Here is a 22326-nt window from a genome sequence, read left to right as displayed (position 1 = left end):
GACCATGCCAGGAGGAAGCAGAACTTATATAGAAGAAAAATGGTGCCCATGACCATTTACTTTGATCTCCTTGAGAACAAGGCCATTTTTTTTTATTTGCATTTCTCTCTACACCCAGAGCTAAATCCAGTGCCTGGCAAATAACCTAGGAGGCATTTATTTAACCAATGCTTGTTAACTGACTAACTGAAAATGCATAATTTTCAAAATACTCTTCCAACTTAGAGAGCAAAATCAATATACTACTTTGCATTTATTGTTCTACTTTTTCCTTTAAATGGGGTCATCAGCATGGGTTTAATTTAGATTTTAAGCTTCTGTTATAACAAGTCATTTTAATAGAAGTCATTATTAAAAACACCTTTTTGAGATTACATATCAGTTCATTTTTTAGTCGTGTCCAACTGTTTGTCACCCACATTTTCTTGGCAAAGTTACTGAAGTGGTTTTGCCATTTCTTTCTCCATCTCATTTTACAGATGAAGAAACTGAGACAAGCAGGGTTAAGTAATTTGTGCAGGATTACATAGCTCACAAGTGTCCGAGGCCAGATTTGAACTCAGGAAGATGAGTCTTCCTGATTCCAGGCCCAGCACTTTATCCACTGTACCACCTAGCTGCCCCTATATATTAGATACTACATTAATTTATTTGTTTAACCCTAATAAAACATGGTTTTCCATAATTAATTCTCACTTCTTGTAAATAGATAATTCATCTATAGGTACATTATCTCTTTCAATGTAATAAGAAATGCTAATTAAGATTTGGTTGATTATTAAAACATTTTCATCATAGTTTAGTGGCTTTGGACTTAGCCCACTTAATATGGTTTTCTGGGACATACAGTGCTCACATGAAGATACATTAAATCACAGAAATTTAGAGCCTTTTTCGTTCAAACTTTTCCTTTCATACATGAGTAAAAGTTCGGAGAATATAAGTGGCTTGTCTAAGGTCATCTGAAGATGATTGGGGAAAAAGGAAAAGAACTTCTATGTTCTGAAATGTTTATAGCAGCTCTCTTTATGGTGGCAAAGAACTAGAAATTGTGGCAATGTCCGTCAATTTGGAAATGGCTGAACAAGTTCTGGCATATGATTGTAATGGAATACTACTATACTATAAGAAATGATGAGTTCGGTGATTTTAGAAAAACTTGGAAAGACTTGTACTAAATAACGAATAGAGAAATGAGCAGAATCAAGAGAACGTAGTGTATAGTAACAGCAATATTGTTTTAAGAACGACTTTGAGCAAATAAGTAATTTTGACTATTATAAATGCTCAAATTAACTATAAAGTACAGATGAGGAAAGATGCTATCTGCATCCAGGAAAAAAAAACAATAAATAGAAGTAGGTATATTTTACATGTATATGTACATATATATATGTATATATATATATATGTATATTTGTGTCTAATGTTAGCCATCTCTAGGGCAGGGGTTGGGGGGGGGGGGGAAGGAAGAAGAAAATTTACATGGTAATTTTGTTGTGTATTTGAAAGGAATAGCATGCTCCACATAATAGATTTATAGTTTCACTTGCAATCATTATTTTTGTTGTACTATGTTATGGCAATGCTTGTTTTATTCCATAAATTAAAAATAGAATTAAAACAAAACAAAAAGCCCCACAGCTGGAACCAAAAAACTGTAACTTCTAGTACAGTTGGATCAAGGTGCAGTGCTGATACTTGTTCAGAATGAAAATAAGTATATGATCATTTAAGCAACTTTAAAGAAGAGAGGTGAAATAATATAGGATAGAACTCAACATGTCCTTTTTCAAAATGACATCAAATAATTAGTTTGGCTGCATTTTAGATTTTAGGATGAATAGTTTTGCTACTTTGTAGAAATGTCCCAAGAGGGGAACAATGTCACTTTAAGGGATTTCCTTCACCTCATTCATTTCTAGGCATAATGATCCAGGACATCGTGAATTGTAAACCATCAGAATTCTGGGATCATAGATCACTCTACCCTATTCTTTTCTGCTTATCAAATCACTAAGCCATGACCTTTGTTATGTGAACTTCTACACTAATCATTTTAAGTCCATTTAGCTATTTTTTATGGAATTAACTTAAATTCACTTTGTTGAATATTTACTAAATACCTACCATGTGTTTGGACTCTGCTAGGCACTGAGAAAGCAAAGTAGTGTTTACTCTCAAGGAACTTATATTTTGACTGGGGAATACAAAATGTATAAATATGATGTGTTTACAAAGAAGTATAAGGTAATTTCAAAAGCAAAAAGAGGAAGTGCTAACAGCTAAGGACATCAAAAGAGACATCCTCTAGATGTTTTAAAGGAAGCTGGTAAAAAAAAAATTCTATTCATTTAAGCACCTAGTTTGACTGTTTCTATAACAATTGATTTACTGTCTTGGTAGGTTGACTGGTGAATTAATTTTTTTTAAAAATCAGTCAGACTGGTTATTTAGCATCATGTAAACAAGGTGTATTGATTCACATAATCCTTTTTCTAGGCTCCTGATTTAACAGAAATATTTCATTCACCAACTATATTAGCTGAAACTTTTAAGGAGAGGTGAGATGAAATAATTTGAAAGAGAACTCAGGGTTTCCTTTGTCAACATGACATCAAATAATTAGTTTGGCTGCATTTTAAGTTTTACAATGAAGAGTTTTGATAAAGCATAGAGATAGCCTGAGAGAACAGTGTCATTTCTAGGGCCCTCCTTTACCTCATTTCAGGAATAATTACTTGGAAAAGAAGTTGGTCCTGAGGATTGCAGGCCATCTCCTCTGCCTGCAGAGTTCTCTTTCCTCAATTCTACATCTTAGACTTTGTATTTCCCTTCAGAGCTCATCTCAAGTTCCACAGCCTACCTACGCAAGCCTTTTCTTGATTCCCCCAGTTATTATTGCTTTTCCCTCTAAAATTTCAGCTTAGTCATTTTTCAATTTGTGACCCTATTTGGGGTTTTCTTGGCAAAGATACTGGAGTGGTTTGCCATTGGAAAAAGAAAATCAACCAATCATGTGTTAAGATCAAAGGAAAACTAACAGAGAGATGGTCTGTTCCATTTATGTCCTTGTACACTCAAGAGAATGTGAGAAAGAGCTCCCTACACATTGGGTGGACACCCCCATGTAGAAATCATGGGAGAACAAAGACATAAACGGCACAGGATATATAGGCCTGGATAGGTAGGGATTTGCAACATGAGAGGCAATATCCAGATGAATATCATCATGTATCTTTTGAAGCATCTGAGCATGTACCCAGTACCCAGCTGAGGGTCTTACACATAACAGTCACTTATTAAACACTGGTTGAATTGTATTGTGGGGCAGGTGCTAAGCACTGGCAAAGAGAGGGGGGAATGGAATAGCTATATAAATGTAGGCAGAAGAAAGATCCAGGGAACAGAGCAGGGGACAAAATGGATTTTTTCCAGGGAGCTTTCGGTGCAAAATCATCTTGATCCTGCTACCAGGCCTGGGAACAACATCAACTAATTAGAAAAGAGTCTGGCTTCTATTTCAATGTTGTCTTTACTGTACTTCTGTAAAGAGTAGCTATCATATGAAGAAGGCACTGCCAAAACAAAGATTTCCGTTACTGAAAAGTGTACACTGTGTCCCGAGCTTGTGCATTTCATTGCTGAAAAAAGTCCAGAAATTGTTATTAACAAATAGGCAGCTGTCTCTGCTTCTCTTCTCCTTTCTCCATCCAGACTTTCTCCATCCCTGGAGATCATTTGGCATGTGAGGTCTCAATGGAAGATGAGGGGGTTAGCCACCTCAGCAGTATGTTTTCTCTCATGTATCCAGATTGCCTGTGGAAGTAACTCTATCTCTAGAAAAGAAATATTGATTGAGTTATATACCAAGGAGGGAAATTTAGGAATAGAAGTGATAGAAACATTAGGAGAGATCTGAACCAGGATTCACTGGCAAAGTTCATTCTGCCCACCTCCATCTCATTTTGCTCTGCAGCAAGTTTTTGATGGAATGATTCATTTAAGCAATGGTTTTTATTCATATTTTTAAGCTGTTGGGCCTGAAATTGAAGTCTCCCTTGTCACCAGTTAGACTTACTAGTTTTAATGATTTGAGTTTTAAATGAAGGTCATTATATAATACCCTACATTGCATACAGATTACAAAGTTCCTGCCAGCTTTGCCTTTTAATTAAATTATTCTTTCAAGTGGAATATAAGAGTAGAAAAACCCATTTTCTTTTCATACTGAGACTATGTAGCCTAACTTGTCTATTTTATTATTGATGTATTCAAAATTAAGTTGTTTCTCTGAAATGACCTTCAGCCAAGTCTACATAAGGGAAGAATATTGTTTTATTTGTCCAATATAGCTTTTCTATCCCATTTCAGTTATCCATAAACCATGCACGTTTTTCCCCCCACATATCTTTTCTATTTGCCTAAGTGAGAACCTGGACGTATACTTTCTGAACAAATATTTAGTTCTACTCTGGTCTATCTGACAGTGCCTGTTAGTAATATGAATGAATTTTCACCTGAGATAAAGGAAGATGCTCTGAGATAGACCATATCAAGGTGGTAGACGGTTCCCAAACGTACAGTCTGCCTTTGAGAAGTCTGTAATTATTAACTTTATAGATAAAACTCGTTTATATTGTGCTGTATAATTACAAAGAATCTCATGTGCATTGTGTTTCTCATATGGTCCTTATAATAGTTCCATGATCACCAATAGTAATCAAGTCCCACATGTTTGACTAATGGGAGGGGGGGGCAGATGAGGGGGAAAACATATACACATATGCACATTCATAAATATGTATATGTATGTACACATGCGAATGTGCATATGCATAGTTGTTTGCATGTTGTCTGTCCTATTAAACTGGTAGCACTTTGAGAGCAAGGATTGTTTTTAGCCTCTCTTTGAATTCCTAGCATTTCTCACAGTGCCTGGCACACAGTAGAGGCTTAAGAAATGTTTGTTGATTTGACTTGATTTGACATAATGACAATAGTTCTTAGAAAGTAGATTCAACCTCTTTTGAGACCAGTTAGGATGATTGAACTTGTGTGATGTTGTCCTATATATGCACACATATACACATATCTATGGGTATGTATGTGTAGTTGGGGTGTTCATAACAATCTGATCAGCAGTTTCACAGGCTTATAGAATCATGGATTTAGAGTTGGATGGCCATCTAGGCCAGGCCTCTCATTTTTCAGATGAGGAAAATAAGGCCTAGAGAGGTTAAGTAATTTGCCCACACAGATAGTAAGATTCAAACACAGATCCTCTGACCCAAAAACTGTGCTCATCTCATTGTACTGTGACACTTCTCAGAGATCTTAATTTATAAACTAATGCCCTCAGAGTAAGAAGAGGAAATATATTTATTTCACTTGAGTTGTTTACTTTCCTGAATTATAAATTTTATACCACTTCTTGCGATTAAGTCATTGTTGGTTAACATCCTGTTTATTACTAATGCCTACCATGTGTCTCACTCTTACTCTTTGATTCACCCAAGAATTTGATTTTTTCAGAGATTGTGCTATTTCATGATTCAAAGTGGGAAAGCGGTCCTCGCTATCTGATTTCATCAATTTGGAGAGGTCCCTGCATGGGAAATCCCTCCACCAATGAAGATTTATTATTTATCTGTAATTTCTAAACATTTCTCTGCTTTTCTCCAACTAGCCTTGATAAGTGGGACATAGAGAGGTTAAGTAACTTCCTCATGGTCATGTGGGTAGTGTGTGTCAGAAATAAAACTTGAACCTATGTATTTCTGGCACCATGGCTAGTATTCTGTCTGTTGTCCTACACTATCTCTTTCGCTAGAAGAATCTAGTTTGATTTTTTTAGATGTATTTGCAACAGTGCTACAGAATTATCCAAATGAAATCCAGTCTGTTCTCTCCCTCCTATTCAGTTCGAGGTTAGCAACAGTGCCTTTCCAGGAGAGATGTACTGGTAGAATAGCATTGGCCAGGCATGTAGTGAAGGCAAAGGGTTATTATAGGTGTCTAGTCTGAGTTCTGTTCTGGTACTATTGGAATAGTAAAAGACCTAGAGGAAGGCAAAGGCTTCCAGTTTGCTGGGTAGCTCCTCTGTGTATGATTTAGGAGAGAGTGTTGACGAGAGTCACCTAGGATAAGAAGCCATGGAAGGGTTGTGACCTCCACTGCTGAAGGATGTACCTACATCTATGAGACCATAGGTCCCTTGAAGTATTGAACTGTATGTCCTTTCACTGTTGAGAAGTCTGTATCCATTCCCACATGAACCAGCCTTGCAGGAGACTGTTGTCCTCAGGGACTGCGTCTTTAGAAGAGGGCTGACTAACGTCAGTGTTAGAAAATTTAATATGTACCCAAACAAATGAGATACTCCAAAGCAGTGGGAAAAAACCACCTTTTTTCTTCCTTATCTTTGGACCACCTTGATTCATACCATCAATCTTGACCAGCAGTGTCTGTGGGATTACATCTGAATGCTGTTATGTGCTGCCATTTCTAAAGGAAAGCATCCAATTACCCGACCCACCTTTCCACTCTGTTACTCCCATGGCCTCAATTCTTTGGGATAATAAACACAGTCTTTGGGTGGCACCCATAAGTCAATGGACTGATTAAAAAGAGCATTAACGTACAAGGTTTCTGCAATATCTTTATTCTCTTAACTAACACTTTCTGCTCAACCACATGGATTGACAGAAATGAGCCCTAGTCTCTAAGTTAGGTAATTCACATCCACTTGATGAATAATGATTTTGAGCCCCTTGTTTATTTGCTTGTTCTGAAATCAGATCGTGTTTATTCTGTACCTCTTTCTAGGTCTGATATAGAGCTAATTGCTGGCAGATGTGGCAAGTATCTAGGGCCAAGATATATTTGTTTGCACAGTCTGATTTTTCAGCCTTAACCAGTATCAGCCTGTTGCAGCTGGTTTTTATCAAGGCTCTATACACTATAGACTGTCCACCTGGCAAAAAACAAGATTTGCCCATGTGACTCTCATCTAAAAGCTTTAAAAATGGGAATTCCATTTAAGTAATGGAAATGTTGCTGAAAATCCCTAATTAAATTAATTGCCTGATTTATAATGGTAATTTGTGTTTATATTCATAAAAAAGCTCTCTTGTGATCCATGGGCAAGAACATGCCTTTATTATTTTTGAATTTTTAGTTTAATATTGCTACATCATTTTTTATGTCATCCATAATAATTGTGGCATCAGCTATTTGTTTTTGTTGTTACTGATGGCTCTACTGAAGCCGTCTTCTTCACTAAAGCATCACCCATGAAATAAAGATTAAAAACCCTAATCTCCCAGTTCCAGCATCAGCACTCAGCATGGATTCAGTTTAGCAAACTAATACTGTACCAACATTCCTTTCTCTTCAGATGGGGCCTCTACTTTCCCCCTTCATTCCAGAATTGGCATAGTGAATTGTTTTCATGACCTTTCTCATTGTTTTAAATAAATAAAGGATTAACATTTTAGCTAACTTGTTTACATTAAGTTACAAATTCCATAAGCCACAGTAGTGTTTGTGTTTTCAACTTTTCATGCATTTTTTCATGGGTGTGTGAGTTCAATTGGTTGGTTTCATCTATCCAAAATATTTTAGGAGAACTGAACTGCAGAGAAGTATTTATTTGAAGTAGCTGTGGATAATTTGCAAACTCTGTGATGACACAGTGGTCTTTACTAATGAAACAGAAAGACTTTTATTCTGTAGACTCCCTAACACTGTGGGAAATAAAATTGCGAAGAGGCCCAGGCTGTTATTAAACTGATTTTAGTTTGGGATTATGTCTGCTCCTTGGGTTGTAATACATCTACCTTAATGTGATTCAAAAGGCAATTTCATCTGTTTTTATGCCATCTGTGCAGTTACGACGTACTTCACAGTGCTGTTGAATAAAGTTGTCTCTGAGTCTGAAAGCCTTCCTAAACAATACATAAAAATTACATATAGTTAGGATAGCAGAAAGTAAAGCAAATGCAAGCTAGAAAGTTGGGGTTTTGGCAAAGTTGAAAGTAGATTCACTATATGAGGGGCATTCTTAAAATCATTTTTCCAAATGGAATTATCATTCCTTTTTTCTGCGCTGTGTTACATGTTAAATTTGTTCATTCAAATATGGTAAATTATTTAGACAGACTACTATGTTTTTAATTTATGAATTAATGTTAATACTAAACACTTGAAAATCTACATTTAAAATGCATTAAATAGCAGCTGCTACACTATAAATATAAGCATAGTTAAGTCAAATTGCCAGAGTAACACTGGCAAAGAGCAACTTATGTTAACTGGCAACTTGAATATTTAGTAAACATCCGTGAAGGAATGAACTAATGAAAAAGCATTTGTTAAACACTTAATTTCTGCGAAGCACTGTGCTAAGTGCTAGATTTGTATCTTTAAGGATGAATAAAAATGCATAAGACAATTATGAGGAGATTCATAGAAATAAATAATCTTTATGGCTAACCGGGACGTGTGCAAGAAGCCTGCCTTTAGATCAATAAGTTAGATTAGCCAAGAATCTTCAGGACTGGGCGCTTCAGATTTGATTGAAAATTCTTTTTTGTTTTGTTTTGTTTTCATTGAGATTATAGAAACACAGATTTAAAATTTTCTTCCAGATTCACCAAAAAGTTGCCTTAGGAAGCTATAGATTCTCTCTCCTTAGGGGCCTGATGACTGCTTGTCAGGTTTGTTATGGAGGGAACTCTTGCTGATTTACAGATTGGACCATGTGACTTCTAAAGTTCTTTTAAAATTTTAGGTTCTGTGATCTATAAGGAATAAGGCCACAATATTAAAAGGAATATTTAGAATCATAGAATCTAAGGGGTTTTAGGACGCTGAGAAACCTATTCATTGCAAGAGTCCTCTACCATGGTACCTTCAGTGTTGTTCCACCCCATGCATTTCATTTAGCAACTTTTTATGCCTTGTCTTCTTCCTTTAGAATGGGAAGTCCCTTATGGGTAGGGACTGTGTTTTTTGTTTTTTTGTATTTATATTCCCAAATCGTGGCACAATGCCTGACACATAGTAAATGCTTCATTAATACTTATTATGTTGACTCTCTCGATCATCCCTAAGTTGATGCTTGCCTAGCCTCTACTTAACTATTTCCTGATACAGTGATTCGATTCCAAGGTGAGAAGGAAGCATGGTGTGATAAAAGGACTACTGGGATGGAAGTTCATGCCTTGCCTCTGCTAATTAATCATGTGCATGTGACCTTGGATAAGTCATTAACTTCTCTTGACCGCAGTCTCCTAATATGTAAAATGAAGAGGTTGGACAAGGTGATCTAACGGTTTTACTAGCCTTCGCATTCCATGATTCTGGCTTTTGATTTATGTAGATAGTTTTATAACTCCTATAGATTGTTTTATGACTCCTGTTGAAGTGGGCCTTTCAGGTAGGGAATTATTTTTCCAAACCTTCAAATAACAGCTAAGTAGGGCAGTGGATCCAGGGATGGGGAACCTGTGGCCTCAAGCCCACATGTGGCCCTCTAGGTCCTCAGGTGTGGTCCTTTGACTAAATCCTCAGAATCCTCTTAATAAAAGGATTTGTTCTGTAAACTTTGGATTCAGTTTGGCTGCAGGTTCCCCACCCCTGAGCCGGGCTTAGAATTAGGAAGATGAGTTCAAATCTGGCCTCAGATACTTTATGAGCTGTGTGACCCTGGGCAAGTCACTTAATCCCTGTTTGCCTCAGTTTCTTCTTCTGTAAAATGGTAACAATAATAGCCCTTACACCCAGAGGTTGTTGTGAGGATTTAATGAGACAATAATTATAAAGTGCTTAGCATAGTGCCTGGGACATAGGAAGCTATATGTAAATGTTAGCTATTATTAGTATTGATGGCTTTTTAAAAGCTATAAAAATGTTGTGGCCAAATATGGGATTACATATACCCAAGGTGTGTGTGTGTGTGTGTGTGTGTACATATATATATATATATATATATATATATGTATGTATATTTATAGATAGATAGATGAGACTGTCAAAGGGCTGCACTTGAGGACCTAAAAGGGCCACATGTGACCTCGAAGCCACAGGTTCCCCATCCCTGCACCAAAACCAGTCACCAACTCCCATCATTCAACATCATTTGTACCCTTCAGTCATCTCCAATCACTGTGATCTTTTAAAAATTAGTCTCCTTAACTCCTGTCAGTAAGTAATCAAATTTCCACAAGCATTTTAGACTTTGTCAGATCAACAACACCAACAGTCAGTATTTTCATACATTGTAATCAAGGCGTAGGGTCTTAGGTGGCAAGACTTATCCAGTATACTATATAGACAATGGGATTCAGTCAAAATAATTAACTGATCTGATCACTTTGATTCTATAGGTTGGACTAAGTTTTTATCAGAATCGATACTTTTTAACTAGATGTTTGGACATTGTACAGAAATAGGAAGAGTAGCAGTGCTGTTTCAGAGTTACTATACCTTAGAAGACAAGCAGTCAGCTTTCTAACAGGTATCTGAATTATTTCTCTATGCTAAGAAAATGAAACAACATACAAAGACAAGCAAGGCATTTTTATATTGTGCTTTCCTTAACTACCATAGGATAGTTTCTGAATATTTAGAAAAGGAAGTTGTAAAAATCAAAAGCCAACATGGTCTCACCAAGAGCTTATTTCCTTTTAGATTGATGGATCAAGGGAATATGAGAACATAAGGTGTCCCAAAAGTTTTAGTACAGTTCTAGGCTATTAAAGCGTAGACCTGAACTGGGACTTTTGGGACACCCTGAATAACCGTTTACACTTGGATTTCAGTAAATCATTTTACAATGTCCCTCGTGCTAGTCTTGATATATGAGATACATAATAGTATGGTTATGCCTACTTGGAATGTGTTTGAAATCCAAATCCAAAGAGTTGTCAGTAATGGGTTGATGTCAAAATGTAGGGAAGCCTCCATTAAAACGTCCCAGGGAATCTGCCTTTGGCCCTGTACTGTTCAAGATATTTATCCGTGATTTTCTAGATAAAGGTTTAGAAGTCATGCTTCCTAATTTTCGGATGACCTGGGAAGGGAGCTAACATATTGGATGACAAACAGGATCCAAAATAATCTTGGATATCTAAGAACAGTAGTATCAAACCCAAATAGAAACAGAGGCCCCTAAATGTACATAAGGATCCTTGTGACCATATATTGACTTAAAATATATACATTAACATTATCTATGTTCTGTTGCATTTTTATTTGTTTTGTTAAATATTTCTCAATTACATATTAATCTGGTTCAGGCTACCCTTGGGAAAGCCTGCAGGCAGTAAGTTTGATGCTGTTCATCTAGAATGCATTGGCTGAATTGAGTAAAAATAAATTTCTTGGAGTTAAATGTAAACACATTTATGTAAATGTAAACATAGGTCCAAAAGACCAAATAGTTCTAGATCACGGACTCTTTAAAAAAAAACACCCAAACTTCTGGGGTATTAGTGAACACTAAACTCATTGTGATTCAACAATGTGATACAAGGGAAAGAAAAAACTAGACTGTTTTTAGAGGGATTTTGTGTCTAGAGTGAGGTGTTTTGGGGGTCTGTTGTACTCTGCTCTCATCAGATGACATTTGGAATCCAGTGGTTATGTTGAGATGCCACGGTTTTCTAAAGTAAAACATGGATAAAAACCACTGCCTACTGAAAGGTCAACCAGGATAGAGGAAAAACCAGAGGCCCTGAGAATCATTTGAAAGAACTGTGGCTATTTAGCATGGAGAAGAAAAGAATTAAATTGGGGAGAGAAGATGGGCAGGGAAATAGAGCATGAGATCTCTCTTTAAGCATATGAGAGGCTGTCACGTAAAAGAGGGATTTAGAATTTCTCTACTTGGCCCAGACGGCCAGAATTAGAAACAGTGAGTGGAAGTCATAGAGAAGCAAATTTAGGCATGATAAAAGGAAAATATTTCAAACAACTGGTAAAGTTGAATATTGGAATAAATGGCCTCAGTGGTTTTACTGGAACTATAAGTCATCAGGTAGAAGTTAGATGACCACTCTAGAGGGTGGGGGTGGGGGTGCGTTAGAGAAGAGTGTGGCATAGTAGAATGCTGTCCTTGAAGCCAGGGAGGCATGGTTTCTAATCCTGGAACAGGTTTTTCATAACTGTGTGTTATTGGGCAATTTAATTAACCTCTCTAGGTCTCAGTTTCCTCAACTGCAAGATGGATATAATAAAATAACATTATAATAATGTTGTGAGGATCAAATAAGATAAGATGTGTAAAGCTCTTTGCAGCCTTAAAAAATGCTGACTATCAGTTATTATTTTACAAACAGCATTCACATATGTTTGTAAATTGGACTTAATGACCTCGGAGGTTCCCTTTAGCTCTTTAGATCATTAGAGTCTGTTAACTAGGCTTCTTGCATTTGTAGCAGTCATATATTTCCAATGAGATGAATGTTGCCTAGCACTTATCTTACAGTAGGCATCTAATAAATGTTTTTGAAATTTGAATTGACCCAGACTTATTTGTTTTGAATTGAATTTACTATTCATCATTCAGAGAGTTAGTATTGTTCCAATAATCCCGACAACACAAAATTACAATACCCAGTTTGGTTTGAAAAGGACCTCAGAAATCATTGAAAAGACCTGTAACAAGTAACTTTGGAGGAGGGGTAGGGAGACTGTTACTTAAAGGAATCCTATTTCACTATAAAAACCAGTACTTTGTTCAATTATTTTCTTAAGACATCTAATTTTCAGCCATTCTCCTGTTAATACAGTAGGAGCTATAGCTTCCATAATATGGAAACCATTATATGGATGATAATTCAGCTACCAGGCTATTTCCAGTGAATTGTAATTTTTACAGAAAGTCAAGACATTTTGATAATTTTTGACATATTATATAGGCTTTATGTGTACGATTAAAAATGTATAAACTTTTCCCATAGTGCTGAATGGGAAATGGAAGCTTTTCATTCCCTCTCTTACCTCTCCTCTTGAAAATCAAAGTGCTCCGTTGGTAGAAATTCCCCTACAAATAAATAGACCTTAGGAATTGGAAAAATGACCTACTACATTTTTTTTCCTTTGGTGTTTTGTCCAAAGTCCATAAAAAATTGATGTTCTCTCCTCAGGTAACATGCTTATTTTTATCTACATGAAACTCATTGATCTCATTCCAATTTGGTGTTAGCCTCTTCATTCCACTATCATTCCCGAGGTAACGAATGATATTTTCATAGGCATAGCCAGTAATCAATATATACAAGCTCTGCTCATTGATCTGAGCAACACCTTTGATCTGGGAAATCACCAATTATGGCTATTTAAAGGAGATTCAATTGGCAGAGGTGGTGCTACAAAGAAATGGCAGCTTGTGCAAGTGTATTTTCTTTAATAGTATTAAAGTCAAGATGGACAGAAAGTTAAATACAATGGTGCTTAGAGCAGAAAGGTTAATTTTGACCCTTTCAATTGTAAATGAGGATTTTTCCTGCAGCTTAATGCCTCCTAATTTTTGAATTTTTTATGGCTGTGTAATATAATGGTCTTAGGAGGGGACTTACCAGTTATAAGGTATTAGAAGGTTTGCAGCAAGTTTCTGCAAAATTAAAACAGGTTAAACTAAAAATATTCCACACATTCGTCTTGTTTTTCTGTTTTCCAGCACAATGGCTAAGCTGTTGACTGTTTGGTCATAACCTCTCATGGCGCTTCCTTTACTAAAGCTGCTATTTAAAAGAAATTATCAAAAGTTGCATGAGAGGTGTTTGTGGCTCAAGAACTGGCTTTTGAGCCAGGAAAACTTGTCTTCAGGTTTTTTCTCTGACACATACTAGTAGTGTGATCCTGGGCAAGTAGCTTATCTGTCCATGTTCTAAACAACTCTCTAAGACTATAAATTTCAGAAAATAATGATGATGATGATATGACTGTTTATATAGCACTTCAGTTTTGCAGAGTGTTTGTGTGTGTGTGTGTTGTATGTGTGTGTATTCAAGCTAGAAAATGGGAGAGGGGTTCAGATCCTTTACCCAATAAAGGTCTGGTAGTTGACTAGAGTACCATTTATAGTAGCCAACACAGAGTAGCCACTGGAAGCCGGGTTCCTAACTGAGAAAGAAAAGAATCCACATATTAAATTGCCTCCATCTTGTTTGACTCTGGTAGCTAGGAATCCTTGGACTTCTGGTCAAAGATAGGTTCCCAGAGGGTCTTAAGTCTGTGTAGGAATATTGCCTATTACAGAACCTATGCATTAATACTTCAGTAGGTTAAGGATCCATTTTCACCTGTTGATATTTCTGCAAATGCAGATTGTAATCCTTTATGCTTTAGTAGATGGTCTGGAAATTATTATGATCAACACACACACACACACACACACACACACACACACACACAAGAAAAACAACAAAAATAGCAAAACCCTTCCTTATCTGGTAATCATCTGTAAAGTAATGAGTATCTCCAAACTTCATTAGCCTGGATCTAGCACCAGTATTGGGGCAGCTAGGTTACACAGTGGATAGAGTGCTGGACCTAGAGTCAGGGAGACTCATCTTGGTGAGTTCAAATCTAGCTTCAGATACTTGCTAGTTGTGTGACCCTGAGCAAATCACTTAACAACAACAAAAGAACTCAGCAGAGTATGTGCGCTACTCCCACAGCCATAGGGCACCCAGGACCACGTCTCTATCATGATGAATTGTGCAAATAGAACTTTAGTGGAGATACTGCAAAACAATGGTGCACATTTAGAGGAATGAAATGGAAGCTGCTATCCTCAAATGGCACAATTCATTGTGTTAGTTAAGCCTGCGATGGGATAGACAAAAGGCTTAGCACCATTCAGGGTCAGGCATAGTAACAATTATGAAGTAGTCAGTGACTGTCTCTGGTACCCTCTCATCATCTCGTTTTCTTACTCTTCCGTCCTCCCAGCCAGGAGTCTATTCTCTTTCCCTTTCTTATTCTAAGGGGCCTGCTAGCCAAAAAGCTACTTGGTAATTTCTTAAATTGCTTCCTTACTCCACTCAGAAGTATCTGCATTTTAACAGTAGAACTCCGAAGGTGTACAACCCTTCAAAATGGAAAGAAATGATGCTCTAATGGTGAAATGACAGGTAGCATGCTTAATATTTGGGGGCTGGAGGGGCAATGCCTAGCACATGGTATTTAATGTGATGGAATCAGAACTGACTGAAGGGCCAGATTTAAAGAAGGATCATTAATGGTTTGATGTGAGTGTCAAAGGAGGTCTGCCATGGAGATACCCAGGGATCCGTGCCTGTCTCTGTGTTTTGGGGGATTTTTTTTGTCTTTATTTTTAAAATCACTGACTTGGAAAAAGGCATAGATGCTATGCTTATCAAAGTTGCAGATGTGCAAAGCTAAGAGACACACCTTACATTCTGGATAACAGCATGTGCAATATGTTAAAAGGCTAAAACATTAGACTGATCTACTTCAATATGAAATTAAACAGGGCTACGCATAATTTCTTATACTTGAGTTTAAAAAAATGACTTTACCAATAAAAGACAGGAAAGCTATTTAAATAGTTAGTTTCCTGAAAAATATGTGGGTATTTTATGTAATCTCAATATGAGATTTTTAGTTAAAAAAAAAAAGCTGATGTGATCTTGGGAAGCATTTAGAGGGGTACAGCTTCTAGTAATAAAGAGATCCTCATCCTGCTGTATCTGCTCTGATCACACCACATGTGAGGTGCTGTGTTCACTTCTGGGTAAGACAGTCTAGGAATGGTTGTTGAATATGTTGAAGAATGTACAAGGAAAGGAAACCTGGAAAGGAAACCAGGAAAGGAAGGGACTTGGAGAGGATGCCATGCAAGGACAGGTTGAAATAATGGGGAAATGTTTTGCCTCGAGAAGAGAAGACTTGGGGAGGGTGGACATCATAGACCTGGAGTCGTGAAGACCTGAATTACAGTCCATCCTCAGACACTTACTAATTCTATGACCTTAGACAAATCATTTAATATCTGTTTGACTTATTTTCCTCATCTGTAAAATGGAGATAACATGGAGCCAACCTCCCAGGGTTGTTGTGAGAATCAAATCAGATAACAGCTGTAAAATGCTCAACACGGCACCTGGCACATGGTAAGCAGTGTGCATAAATGCATATTTGTATTATCATTATGACTACTACTATGATTATCATTGTTGTGGGTGTTACTCGTAGTAGGGACGCCTTTTCAGGTTGGATTGAACTGTGAGTGTCCTTTCTACCTCTGAAATTCTGTGATTCTGGAAAAGTGCGAAGAAGCAGCTGGAGCCAAGTAGCTGCAGGAAAGCTAAGAAGGCATAACCGAAAGCAGAGAAAAAACGTCTGCAGTTGAAATGAAGCATGACATCAAACCCAGGGGCATGTTGAGAAGCAGCAGTAAAACAATCAGAATGGTGTTGGAAAACAATGATGTCAGAAAACATTGGAGGCCTGAGATGCAAAGAGCAAAGGGGAGGGGGGCCAATCAAAGTAGAAGCACCAGCGCCAAAAAAGACTATCTTTCTTATGCCGGTCAGCAAAGCTTTGAAGGGCGTTGGGTAAAGTTAGCTGTAAGGCCTCTTCCAGCCTCAACAGCCTCTACCTCTGTGGAACCCTGGTCATACAGCAAGAGTAAGCAATAGTTAGCAGACAGGCTATGGGCTGTGTTGGATAGATGGTGGGAAGAGAAAGTAAGTAAGATTCCCAGCATATTGGCCATGCTCTTGGCCATGCTCCTTTGTGGGGTACTTAGGGGAGCGCATAGAAAAGATTCACAGAGGATAGGCAGGCATGGCTGGGTTGTGAGTTGTGTTATTGGGGAGGAATACCCATATGGATGCTATCCCAATTTCCCTGAAGTATTGGGTAATTTATTGTGTGTTGTACACTTTTCTAGGTGGTGGGAGTAGGGATAGTAGTAAGAAGTAAAGCATAAGCATGGTCCCTGTCCAGGTTAAGTTAATATTTCTGGTGTTTCTAGTTGTCAGTGGGGTTGATGGCAATGTTGGACAGCTGACACAACACAAAAAATCCAGGAACAAGGACTTTCCAGCATCAGTGAAAAGGAAGCCACCGTTAGGCTTTTTGCGCTGTTTCTAATCCCACTGTTTTCTTTCCTGCACCTCTCAGTTCAAGCACAGACATTTCCTGTTAAAACACTGCCATAACACGCAGGAACACTACTTGCTTAACTCCCCATTTTTAAGTTGTTACTCAAAGTCGCGTCTGTTGTGTGTCTTAGAAGTCACATGGTATGTGATACCACCTCCTGAGTCTTTCATCTGGGCTAACGGATAGTGCCGAGGGGCCACACGGTGCCACACAATAACTTTTTAAGAATCCATCCCTGTTATTTCAGAGCTCTATCCCCTCCATAAGGCAGTACAGTTTAGTCATTAGAAAGTTGTCCTCAAAGTCAAGAAGCCCTGTGACAGATAATGTCTGAGTGACCCTGGCCAAGTCATTTAATCTCTCAGTGGTTGAGGCACATCTCTAAGACTAGAAGATGCACGCTTGAATTATTAAAGGGGCTTTCTGCCCTGGGAGTTCCCTAAACCATTGAAATCACAAGTCTATTCCCTGCCCCTTCTATCTTTTCCACATGGGGAGGTTCTTCTGATATCAACAATACCCCAATGTACATAAATTTGGACCATTTTTCAAAAGCCCAGCTAATTGTATATGAGAATCATGATGCTGGTTAAATCAGAAAATTAAATTAAATCAAAAAAAGAAATTAAACCATTCATTTCTTTTCCAATATTTTTGTTTATTACATTGATATTCAGTATTTCTTCTCTTGTCACATTTTTCAAGATGGGCTCTTCTCACATTATTTATGGCCTAACTAAAATCAAAAGGGTGGGGAGGGGGGAAGGTAAATACAGCAATATGAAAAGAATAAAAGAGCATTCCCTCTTTTAGAGCAATATTGATTTAAAATATATCATTGATAACATCTCCATCATTCAAAGTACTGTACTTTATTCAGATGTCAGGCACTATTTGTGAATGTAGAGCTCATCAGAGAGATTTTTTTTCTTCCTCTTTCTACCCTACAAAACTCTTCTGTCCTAGCCAACAAAGAATTAGAAGAATTATGAAAAACAGCCTGCAGCCCAGGTCCTTTGTCCTTGAACATACATAACTCCTATAGATGATTGTAGCAGGAGTTATTCACATGGCAGATGTATGGAGTCGGGCTGGCCCCATTTTTTAAAACTTATGAAGCCTTTCATTACTCTTCTCCCTCTATCGCTGAATGCTTTCACTGACACTTTTACATAGATGGCACTAGACACTTGGCCAGAGGACATGGATTGTAGCATTTGGATTTCTTTCTTCTATTTTGACCAGATTTGAACTGTCACGCTCTGCCTTGGACATTATTTTTTAAAATAAGGTTTATTGATGCCTTTCATTTTTATATCACAATTAGTTCTGAAAATATGTCTCTTTCCATCCCTCGCCACTAAACTCAGAATTAAACCCTCCCTGTAACCCTGTAACTGAAACCAACCTTTTTATCATTTTTTAGACAAACCTTGACCCTGGGCAAGTCACTCAAACTTTCTGTGCCTCAGTTTCCCTGTCTCTAAAATGAGGATAATAATATCATCTACCTTGCAGGGTTATTGTGAGGACTAAATGAGATGATATATACAAAATACTCTACAACCCTCAGAGTACTCCATGTAATTGCTAGCTGTTATTATTAATAATAAAGAAAAAGTGTTAAGCAAAACATAGTGACAATATCTGAAAATATATATAGGGATGAAGTATATTGAATTATCTGTTCTCCATTGTGGTAAAGAAGCATGTTTCTCTTTTTTTACTTCCATGTCACATATTTGTACAAATTCGGGCACATTAATAAAAGAGATTGTCTTTCAACAAATGGAGTCTCTTAGAATTTTAGAAAGCTTCTTTTTAGAAATATTCCTTTAATTCCTAAAAATGCTTTCATAAAGGCAGAAAAATGATAGGCATATTTCACACATGTGAACATAGGCATAGACATAATAGAATGGTATGGACAGTATTTGTCCTGTTTATACTTCAGAGAGGTAGAGTAAAATTAACTCTATAGAAGGGTAGGTATGAAATACAAAAGAAGAAATTTCTACTACTCTTTTTTCCAATTGATTTAATGTCAAGACCATGTTCTGGTCAACTAAGGAGGGGACAGAGAAAGGTAATAAGCATTTATGTGGTGCCAAGTATGTGCCAGGTACTATATTAAGAACTTTACAGATATTCCCTCATTTGAACCGCATAACAATCCTTCAGAACTCAAAGATAATGCTTATTATCATTTCTTGTGATTAATTCCAGTAATCTTCATAACTTTGGCCTCCCTCCCATTCATATCACTCAGTATATCATCTCATTTTCACAAAACAAGCAATAGAGTTTAAAGTTACCGCTCATACATGCAAGAAAAGGAAAAGACTTTAAAATGCTCAGCTTCCGTAGTGTAGAGCCCTGCCACTTGAATGGTACTCTAGGAAACTTTCTATTAGTCCCTGAAGGAGCTCTTCATCATCTCTGAAAAAGACCTAACTGTATACAGTAGAAAGCACGAAGCATCAGCCATTATACCAAAGTACCTTATTCTAATGTGAAATGGTAACAAGACCTGTACAAGCTAATGGGAGGTCTACAACACAGCCCTTTCATAAAACTCTGTCATTCTCTGGAGAGATTATTCCAGAGAAGCGAGGAATTGTGAAGGCATTCTTTCACTCTTCTCCTTCTGCCTTCCGTCTTCGTTTTGGTTCTGTGTTCATTCTACCATAAATATTTTTGTTCAGCAACACAGCACCCTTAAAAAATTCTTCCAAAATTTTACTTTACTGCCAATAGTGACTTCACCCCTAGAAAACTGCACCATTCATTATGATTTACAGGTGCCTTTCTGGCACCAGATATTTGGAATATAGCCTTTCATTATTTGGATCAATTTTAGATTGCTTTTGCTCTGGCATTCCCCCCCCCCCATAGATTAATTTTTTATGGCATACATACACTATACATTATTATACAATAATTACTCTTTTTAGCCATTGATAATCAGCTGAATAACTTGGTGACTATTGATAAAGGCAGTTGTTCTTTCAAAAAAAATCTCTTCTATTAGACTCTTGTTCTAAATCAGGATATGAAAATTATAGATCAAAACGTCTACCATTTTCACTACATAACAGTTGGCTAAGGTAAAAAAAAAGATATAACCTCTGTGTTTCTTTGACCTTGTGCTCTTTTACCTCAACAATGAGTCTGGGTTCCATTTTAAAATGTAAATATTATTAGTGCATATAGGAAAGATCACCTCTGTTTGAAAATGACAGAGCCTGGACTGAGTCCTAGGCTGAAAAGAATCATTGCAGAAGGGATTATGTCTCCTGTATTGCATTAACTTTGGGAAAGTAAAGTATTTATATTAACATATAGGAAAACAATGAGAAAGAATGAGCTCACAGTTATAAACAACAGAGACATAATTTAAACAGTGAGTATTTCAAAGTTCACGTTAAGGAATCTCCCCACATGCCTCCTTCTCCTCCTCCCTCTTTCTGTCCCTATCCCCACTCTGTCTGTGCCTTTCTGTCTCTTGTCTTTCTCTCTCTCTCTCTCTCTCTCTCTCTCTCTCTCTCTCTCTCTCTGTCTCACCTCAGGTTCCAAATTGCTTGGTTTATGAATATTCAAGATATAAAAAGTATGCAACAAGTGATTTTTTTAAAAAGCACAAAGTTCTAAAATGACTGTATCTATTGTTCTCTAGTGCATTTTCCCCCTCAAGGTTTCTCTTAAAATTCATCTCACCTAACATTTCTTCAGCAATCTCAGCTAACATTGAAATGACTCCTGACAGTAGATTGGTAGCACACATAATACTACCCCACCCTGCCTTCCCCCCTCCCCCAAAATCTAAGTCATTACTGCCACTCAGGTCAAAACATTTGCTTTCATTCAGGGAAAATGCTGCATCCCATCAAGAAGAGATCCTCTGTGCTTCGGAAGAGTTAAAATCGGGAAAAGTAGTCCATTGTGAAAAACTGAAGCATAGAACTAACTTTTGCTGCCTTAGCCTGGTGCCTTGAGTTGCTGCAAATTCATTGGAAGGAAACAGAATGAAAATTTAAATAGTCATGGTTGGGGGAGGGGCAAACTGGACTAACATTCCATTAGATCAATCCTATTCCCAAAGACCACTCTAAGGAACTTCACTATACTTATTCCAGCCCACCAGACATTGAAACATGCTCATATGTTGGCCCCACATGAAACAAAGCCACTTAGTGTGAGCATCTTGCGTTGATACAGGACAGAATAGAATGACTTCATGAGTCTTCAGTTTCATTGAGTGGCACCTAGATCTTCAGTCTAATTCCACATTCTTGCTTTGTGGTTTTGAGACATATGTTCGGGGTTGTTTTGATGTCATTTGTGGGCTTTTAAAGTACAAGTACAGTGGGTAGAGGCTGCAGCCTTTAATCTAAGAGTGATCTCTCTTCTTGTATATTCTTAAACATGTCTTTTCAGATCCTCTATTTCTATAATGATTGCACTGTAACAATTTAGCATTTTTCCTCCTATTTCTTCCCTTTGGTGATTTTGGAGATGCAAAATGAGTTAGACAATAAGTTCACCAGGGTGCTTAGACCTCAGAATCAGAGCTGAGTTAATTAGAGGCTACCATATGGGATTTCAAGAATGGAGGAATTGTTTCAGGTAGTGTTACCCTCTTTTTCATGTGATAAATGTTAGCAAATCCCCAATTATCGGTTCTGTTTCTAAGAAGAGGTACCTTGACATAGTGGAAAAAGAGAGTCTCTTTCAGGCTTCTGGATAACTTCAAAATCATGTAAACTAGGAAAAAGCAAAGAATTTTGCTTCTAATAATGTTAATTTATGAATGGCCCGAACTCTTTCGATGCTCTCTGATTATTGGCAAGAGCTAAAAGTGGATTTTTTGCCTTCTGAGCACTACATTAATGAAATTGAAGGTTGGAGGCCTGATGGGGTATGTGTTCTGCAACACTTTGAATGCTTAGCCATGAATCCCCATGGCGTTGACTTGAAGAGAGGAAAAGGAAGCAAAGTCATCTCCAGTTTTAAAAGGCAGGAATATTTTTTAAAAGTCAGATATGAAATAAACTACTTATGAGAAAATGACTGTAATACTGCCTCAGTTTTCAATGATAGAGGGATCTATTTAAAACACCCTGACATAAAAAATAAATCAGCTTTGACTTCAATTATGAAGTGCTAAAAGTAGCATTCTCT

This window comes from Trichosurus vulpecula, chromosome 5, assembly GCF_011100635.1.
Source record: "Trichosurus vulpecula isolate mTriVul1 chromosome 5, mTriVul1.pri, whole genome shotgun sequence".
Classification (NCBI taxonomy): domain Eukaryota; kingdom Metazoa; phylum Chordata; class Mammalia; order Diprotodontia; family Phalangeridae; genus Trichosurus; species Trichosurus vulpecula.
The sequence above is the reverse complement of the archived record's forward strand: the minus strand, read 5'-3'. Positions refer to the sequence as shown.